The sequence below is a fragment of the Nematolebias whitei genome, chromosome 12 (genome assembly GCF_014905685.2).
Source record: "Nematolebias whitei isolate Nwh7 chromosome 12, NemWhi1, whole genome shotgun sequence".
NCBI lineage: Eukaryota > Metazoa > Chordata > Actinopteri > Cyprinodontiformes > Rivulidae > Nematolebias > Nematolebias whitei.
This window is the reverse complement of record NC_056509.1, coordinates 2,260,220-2,269,245: the sequence shown is the minus strand read 5'-3', so window position 1 is coordinate 2,269,245 and position 9,026 is coordinate 2,260,220.

Sequence of the window (9,026 nt, the reverse complement as noted above, 5' to 3'; positions counted from 1 at the left end):
ATTTTCAAATCATATATTTTTTATGATTGTCTACTGTTGTACTGATAAATATCTCCTGGAGGGTAAACTATATCTTGGCTGCAAGTATCAAGCTGAGAAATCCTTTGTTTTCTACAAGTGATAGTGGTTGGTCATTAATTATGATGAAGTTTAGCAACTTCTCTGTAAACATTTGAGCTCCGAGGCTTCAGCGATGTCTTCTTCTTGTTCAGTCTGAAGCAGGCAGCCTGATTTCAGTCAGCCGCGCTCAGTCTGTCCCTCCTGAGACGGGCACATGGAGCAGGGCAGACTGTAGATTGTACTGTAGATTGTACTGTAGATTGTACTGTAGATTGTACTGTAGATTGTACTGTAGGTCACGATGGAGCTTCCTCCTGTCGGTGCAGTAGCTCTGCAGACGTTACACGTTGCTGTCTTGCTTTGTGGTGTTTCTAGTGTAAAATAATTTCACACGGCGGCAGGGGCGTTTTTAGGGTCTTGAAACATTGGGTGCTTTAGCCCAAACCCCTTATTCATCCTCTTCCCTACTTAAAAAGTGCCCTTTCAAGTCTGTATTTATGAATTTTTCAGACTAGTATTGTTATATTTTGTTTATCATATACAGCCACAACTAATTTCTGTTGGCAGTGAAAAATAGCATTTATAATCCAGTGCGGGAATTTGATACCACCCGATTAATGCAAACCACCAAGACTGAGTAAAAACGAGTGCACGTTGAACACCATGTATACTTGTTTAACAACGTGATGGCCATTGATGTCAGAAGCATTTGTAATGTGGGGAGGGGACACACTCGTTGGGGGGTCTGGGGGTACTCCCCCAGAAAAATTTTGAATGAAGTAGATGCCATTTCCTGCATTGTGGTGTATTTTAACAGGCTGTTTAACAACTAGTTTTACCTACACAAGTACCACTTGATTCAATAAGCTCTCGACCTTGACCTCTCTAAGGGCCTTTAAACAACTAAGCTCATGACAAAAATCAATGCAGACGCGTTCCTGTTTTTAGTATTTTATTTAGCTTTATAATGTAGCTGATTTTGATTTGTTTTTTAATATAATTTCTTCCATTTACTTTTCATTTTACCGGTATATGTTTTTACGATAGTCTACTGTTGTCATCTGTGTTCTTTGTTTAAAACAGGTCTCTCTTGTAAATGAGTCCTTGAGGCTCAATGAGACTAACCTGTAGAAATAAAGGTTGAATTGAAATCACTATTTTAGAGTTAATGGAACCACAAGAAGTATCCTGACCAACAGCTCTCCCTGTGTGAACAGAGCATGCTCCCCTTCTCTCACATATTCTAGTCACAGCCCAAGAAACACAGTGTAGCCTAAGTTAACTTTTAGGGGGAAAAATCACTAGTTAATATGAAAATATAATAATAATCACAACTTCTTACCAGTGGCCTAGCATAAAGCAATATGATCATCATCCATCATGTTTATTAGCAGATTAAAATGCCTAATTAAAACTCCAGTAATGGACTAGGTCTACGGTAACCTTACCCAGTTGTAGGGTCAAGAGACAAACATGTAGCATTAACACAGTATGAACTACATTCAGGAATTGTTCCTATAAGAACATTATCAAATATTTTATGTGAACAGTAAGATCACTCCACCCACGAGGAAAAGTAACCCAGGCTGAGCTAACCTCGGACAAACTAACAAACTAAGATGGCTCTAATGGTGGAGGTAGTGAAGCGCACGGTGTTACTTGAGGCATTTCTTCCTCATCAACCAACATTAATGCAAAGAAAAAAATCAACTCTAAGCTACTAATAACTTCAAATAGTTACTGCAGTGGATGTTTTCATGCCACAGAGCAACACAGGGCAAGAACTCGCAGTGAAATTCAGTTTGTAAAAGTTACACAACCTATTCAACACTTTGTACAAATCACTTTAGTGTTAACTGATCATGAACAAAGACTAAACTTGTACAACCAGAAGTTGCAACAAATAAAACACACAAAACACAACTAGCATTAACCCTTAATTTAACCATTAATTCATGTAATTATGACAAATAATGGAGGATTTCCCTGCAGTTACCGTCGTACAGACCAACATGTACTACTTCCTGTTCATAACTGCCATGTTGGCCGCTGGCCTTTATCATATTTGACATTTTTCCAAACTTTGTTTAGTTTTTGAAATGGAATAAACTGTATCCACCCTCTAAACTCTCAGGGTAACATGTGTCTGAAGTACATGTCATATTTCCATCTATTCATTTTCACTAACTGATTATAATAAAACTGATAACTGAGGCGAGCTGGTCTGGGAAGCTCAGTCCTCACCTCCTTCTACAGGTGTGCAGTGGAGAGCATCCTGTGCTCCAGCATCAATGTGTGGCATGGAGGCTGCACAGCTGCAGAAAGAAAAGCTTTGCAGAGAGTGGTGAAGGCTGCACAGAAGATGTTGGAGTCAGTCTCCCCACCATCACAGACATCTACACCTCCAGATGCAGGAAGAGGGCCACCTGCATCATGAAGGACCCCACCCACCCAGCACACACACTTTTTGCCCCACTCCCCTCAGGAAGGAAGTTGAGGAGCATTAAGTTTAGAACCACTAGACTGAGGAACAGCTTCTACCCTGAGGCTGTTAGACTCATGAATCTCTAACTAGAATAATCACTGTGAAAAACCATATCATGTTGCTGCTGATCTGTTTCATGTTGCTGCTGATCTGTTTCATGTTGATGTGTTCATGCGTGCACATCTGCTCACAGACTCATGTTCATGTTTGTGCTGATGTTCAATGTTTTATGTTATGAGTGCTTAGTGTATATTTAGTTGATGTTTTTCTTAGTTCATATCTTAGATGTTATTACTGTTTTTCTTATACATTTTATTGTTGGATGTAACTGGGACCCTGTGTACATAATTTCGCTCCACCACATGTACCACATGAGGTGCGAATGACAATAAAGAATCTCTGACTCTGATTATGTAACAACAAATATGTTCTTAATCTCAACGGGACTTTACCTGGTAAAATAAAGGTTAAATAAAATAATATAATACAAGGATTTTAATGATCAGATAATTTATTAGTGGAGTTTATTAAGGGTACACAAAACCTGACTCCCTGGATATTTCAGCATTATTCATTCATTCAACCTTTATTTAAACAGATTAATCTCATTAAGCCACAAGGACTCATTTACAAGAGAGACCTGATCTCAACAAAGAATGATGACAACAATGAACAACAGCGATAACAATAAACAGTTATAAAAAGACATACAATTTATTTTATTTTTTTTAACAAATAGGTTGGCTAAAAAAAGAAAAGTAAAAAGAAAAGAAAAGTAACAAAAAAGAGCTAGATTCTAAGGTGAATGTAGAAAACTAAAAACAGGAACATGTCAGCATTGGTCCCTGCCAGGAGTTCAACAGATTCTTAAAGACACTTAGAGAGGTCAAAGGTCGAGAGCTTCAGATGTTTTTACAAGATATTCCAGGAAACAGGAGCGGAGCAGGAGAAGGTCCTTTTGTCTAGTTCAGTCCTCACTGAGAAACTTTTAAACTTTAAACTTTAATTAAACTTTGTTGTTGTTGTTGTTTTTTTCAGATCCTATTTGTTAACCATATTCTAAATTTGCAATATCCTTTGTAAAAACTTAAAACATTTGTTCTATTAGGTTTTTGCCCACTTAACTAACTAATTAAGCTAGCTGTGCTGACCACAGAGTTTTCACCAGTGTCTCTGTCTTATATCCAACAAAGTTCAGTCAGGTCCTCTGGACACTTTCTACTTCCAGAACCGTCCAGAGGACCTGACTGAACTTTGTTGGATTTTTCTACCTGGATTATTGAGCATGAATCAGGAGGTTTCTGTTTAACCTGCTCATTACAACAAACATTCATTTACTGCACTTTGCTGAATCTGCGCCAGAGCTTTGCTACTTTTCATCCTCTCTGTTGCGTTGCACCTTTCTCTTTGTCTCTCTCGGTCCATAAGATGGATATCTGTGCGTTGCTCTGGTTTGGGTCTTAAAGCCATCCTGCAGGTTTTAAGACCCAAACCAGAGAAATGTACAGACATGCACGCTCCACATGCAAATATATAACCCTCCCACACCAGTCCATACAGGTGAGTGCGCAATCTGTGCGTCTGCTCATCTCTGCTGACAGACAGCCTCAGAAGGAGAGAGGAGGGGTGGGGGAACCTGAGTGAGCACGGTGCTACACACCGGCGTAAGAGCGTCTTGTTTATTTAAAATATTCGAGCGCTACCTAAACCGAGCCTTAGTCCAGTCCCCCAGCGAGCACTGAGCAGAGCCAGGCCACCGGGAAATGTCCCGCTGCTCCCGATGGCCAGTCCACCCTTGAGAAAACGTTGGTTACGTACTGTAACCCAAGATTCTATGAGTATAGGTGTAGTCCTTTAAGGCTGTCGCTGGTGGGTTTATCCCGTCATGCAAAGCATCGCACTGAAAAAATTTAGTCCACGCCCACCTGCTGTGTGGGCCTCACCCGGTCCGTATAAATTACGTTAAGAGCGGGTAATCGGCTCCCAAATAGCTTTTTCTTCAGCCATTTAGGAGCCAGTGAGGCCCGACGCTTAAAGGGCTACGCCTATACTCATAGAATCTGGGGTTACAGTACGTAACCAATGTTCTATTTCATATAGGCTTCGCCCTTTAAGGCTGTCGCTTGTTGGTTAAGGGCGAAGCAAGACGTAGCCTCCACCTCACTGGGTCTATTCGAACACCATAAGTAGCGCCCGCTTGCCCAAAAAACATCTTGTCACTCAGCTCTCCATGTACGTAAATACGCATTGCGTAAATACGCGCACCATGCACAGAGGCGCACTGCATAGTTTACGCGTTCCGAGTGCATGAAAAAAGGCCGTGAACAGAGCAGATCCACAGCTCTTCAATATGAACAGATTAATAATAAGTAAACTGATTATTAATCAAATGAACTGATCACTTTGACACTCAGACAATAATTCTAAGTGTCACAATTAGGGCTGAGTACCGAATCGAGGTTCTTTTATGGCACCGACCGAACTGCACCGGTCGGTGTATGTATTGAAACGTCACTCTTCTTTCGGTGTCAAGTTTTGGTATTGGCTGTAACGTGTCACGTGGTTTCAGCATGCAGGCAGGTAAAACACAGACATATGACAAACAGACTACACCCAGATTACACCCAGAGCTGTATAGAGCTGCCGTACCTAATCTATGTATAATGTATGTCTATGGTGCCGGTGACGCCCACAGACGGGTTCACGTGTGCAGCGCGTGTTGTCGAACGGCTTCGACAACACGCGCTGCAGAAAGTTGCTCCGTGTTTTTCTGCGAGGAGAGAGGAGTTCATTAGCCTCCCCCTCCTCCTCTCAGCATTAAAGTCAGCCTGTGAGAGCCTGAACGTCCTGATTCATTATCTCCATGACCGGACTCCTCATCAAAGAACTCCGAGGACGTCTCTGTGAGTTTCAGCTGGTGAGTTACATTTGTTAGTGTTACTGCAGCTTAACACGTACATCGCGGTGAAATAAACTATGATCCCTGTAACGTTAACATTAACATATTAGTGTGTAAATTTATTTTATCTACGTAGCTAGCTAAACTCAGAAGCTAACTAAAGATTGACAGTAACAGATGAAGCTTAGCTTGTAAAAATGTGCTCATTGTAGGGATGGCACCATCTAGTGGGCCTTCCCCTGTCTGTTCTCCCTTGTGGCTGTATTGATTGTCTGATTATCGTCACCTGTGTCATGTCCTGTTTGTGTGTATATAAAGTCTGTCTGTTAGTTCTGTCGTTGTCGGTTCGTCATTGGGTATTGCCTGTCCTGTCCTGCCTGTCTGATCCTTTTTAATCCTGTTCCTGAGTCTGTTTTGTAAGTTTTGCTGCCATGTCAGCTTTTTGATTTATTTTTATTATTACTATTAAAAGTATTTTATTTTATACGTCTGCCTCCTGAGTCCTGCCAGCGCAACTGGGTTCTTCTGTCCTGATCTGCCTTGAAACCCTGACACTCATCCATTGGATCAGCTGCTTTAACAGTTCACTAATGTTCACTGTTTATGTTCATGTTCTCCTCACAGGAGGTTCTGACCCAGATGTGAGGACAGAGACAGACAAAAGAAAAGTGAGGTGGGGGCCACAGGACAGTCACAGACTTTGTTGTTAAAAATTTGCTGCTTTTTCTACAGTGGAGCTGCACGTTGGAGGTAAATTAAACTTTAAAGGATTTTGTTGACCAGTTAAACCTTTATCTCTCAGCCTAGATAATGTTTTTTGATCAATAATAACACAACCATGTTATTGTTGATGTTTTGTTCTCATGTCAATTAGGGAGATGATCAGAGCCCTAAACCCCAGAGAACCACAGAGAAGATTCAGGCAGAGACACAGAGGTGCAGAAGTCTGCATCAACCCTACCTATCCACAAACTTGGTTTAAACTTAATAAATTATCATTAAATTTAGATAAAACATGATATTTAGTAACAAAAAGAGAACTGTTGATGATCCATTTAAAATTGAGGGTGTTGAGATTTGTAGAGTTAATGAGATGAAATTTTTGGGTGTAATCATTGATGAACAGCTAACATGGAAAAATCACATCAATTCTGTAAGAACAAAAATATCTAAATCTATTGCAGTACTATACAAAGTCAGGGAATTATTAAATGATAAAGCTCTGTACATGTTGTATAACACAATCATTGTTCCACATTTAATCTATTGCATTGATGTTTGGGGGAAAGCGTGTAAAACATTTACAAAACCTATTTTTATTTTACAGAAAAGAGCTGTAAGAATTATCACCAGAAAGCATTACAGTCACCCATCAAGCACATTATTTTATCAACTGAACTTATTGAAGTTCCATGATTTGGTAGATTACAGTATTTTATCAGTTATGTATAGGGCTCAAAATAACACATTACCATTAAATATCCAAAGAAATGTTGTTAAAAGACAAAGTTGTTATAATCTTAAGGGGATAGAGATATTTGTCAAACCAACATTCAGAACTAGTCTGAAGGGAAGGTCTACCTCAATCCAAGGAGTTGGATTGTGGAATGTTCTAGAGAGTGATGTGAAAAATGCCAAGTCAATGTGTACATTTAAGAAAAAGATCAAAGCTGAATTGTTAAAAAAGTATATATGAAGTAGCTTAGTGTGTGTTTTGTATTAGAATTAGAAAAATTAGAAAGTTATTCATTTTGTTCTGTTACTTGAAAATTATTATGATTGAAATAATTGTTTGAAAAAAGGGGCAGATATAATAAGATTTTTTCTTCTTTCTGCTGCCTTTCATTTTAAATCTCTTGTATCTTTTTATATTGTTATGGAATTGTTTTGTACTTTTTTAAAATGAATAAACTTTATACCATACCATACCTCAGTGAATCCAGTGACCTGCTGGTGGACTGTGAGGGACAATATGTCAAACTGACAACCAGGTATCTGTGTGTGCAACAATCATCATCTACAGCCTCAGAGTGAACATGTTCTACTGCTGGAGACACCATCAGCCAGGAGCAGCTGGTTTGTGTCCAGAGAAAACAGACATGTTGATGTTTCTGAAGAAAAATTGTTCAGTGAAAAGGTCCTCAGTGTGAAGCAGTGAACATTAGACACTGACGTGTTGAACTGGTTTGTAACTGGTCTTTTGAACTGGAAATTATTTGTTTGTTTTTATGTACGAAAACTGCTTGGAATAGAAAAATACCAAAGTTAAAAAATAAAACTCACAATTTGTACTGTAATGTGTAACGTAATTTTATTCTTGTTAGAATTAATAGTAATTACAAAATTGGTAAGGAAAAAAGAACCGTCCAGGAACCGACACCAAAGTGAAGGTACCGACACCGGTACCGATACTGATTTTTTTAGAAAGGTACCCAGCCAAAGTCGCAATGCCGGACAGGACAACAGGGGAAAAAATAAATAAATAAATGAATCAAATGAACTGATTGATGACAGAAGTCATGAACTGATTAGTGACAATAGAACAAGAACAACAGTCATAACATCTGACTGATAACAACATCTCAAACTATAAATGCATGTAGTCAGATGTGAGTTTAAACGAGATTCCATGAAACAACAATATTCATTCTGTTAAGGCACTAAGGACAGAATGTGTCATGGAACAAGCCGTCACATCACGTAAATAAAAGCGAATGAATGAGCAGGGTGTTGACCATGCGGTTGCAGTGCAAATATCCTGCATTGTCATACCATTATGCAAAGCAGTCGAAGATGCGATACCTCTGGTCGAGTGCGCCCTGAGGTTATCAGGAGGCACTAAATCTGATGCTCTGTAGGCTTCAGAAATGGCCTCACACAGCCAGTGTGACAGGCGCTGGGTGGATAACGGGCGACCTGCAGATGCGTCTCTATATTGCACAAACAAATGTTGAGTCTGACGCAGTGCGGCCGTGCGTGCTACGTAACACGCCAAAGCACGCACAGGACAGAGAAGATGGAAAGATGCTTCTTCTTCTGATTGATGGGGAGGAGGGAAAAAAAACTCCAACGATACCACTCTTTATTTAAATGAGCTCATGATGTTTTAGGCATAAACGCTGGGTTAGGTCTCAGATCAGCTGAGCTGCCATCAGCCTGAATTCTGAGACATGACGGAGCGACAGAGAGGGCAGATAAATCACTCACCCTCTTAGCGGATGTTAAAGCCAACAGCAGGGCTGTTTTAAGAGATAAGAATTTAATCGGAACCTGATCTAGTGGCTCGAATGGAGCTTTGATCAGGACTCGCAGAACAAGCGTTAAATCCCACTGTGGCGCAAGTGTGCGTGAAACAGGCCTGCGTTTCTGTACAACTTTTAAAAAACACTTAATCAACGGATGATTAAAAGCTGTTCTGTCCCCGAAACCTTCGTGACAAGAAGAGATGGCTGCAGCGTACAAACCGGATTCCAAAAAAGTTGGAACACTAAACAAATTGTGAATAAACTGAATGCAATGATGTGGAGGTGCCAACATCTAATATTTTATTCAGAATAGAACACAAATCACAGATCAAAAGTT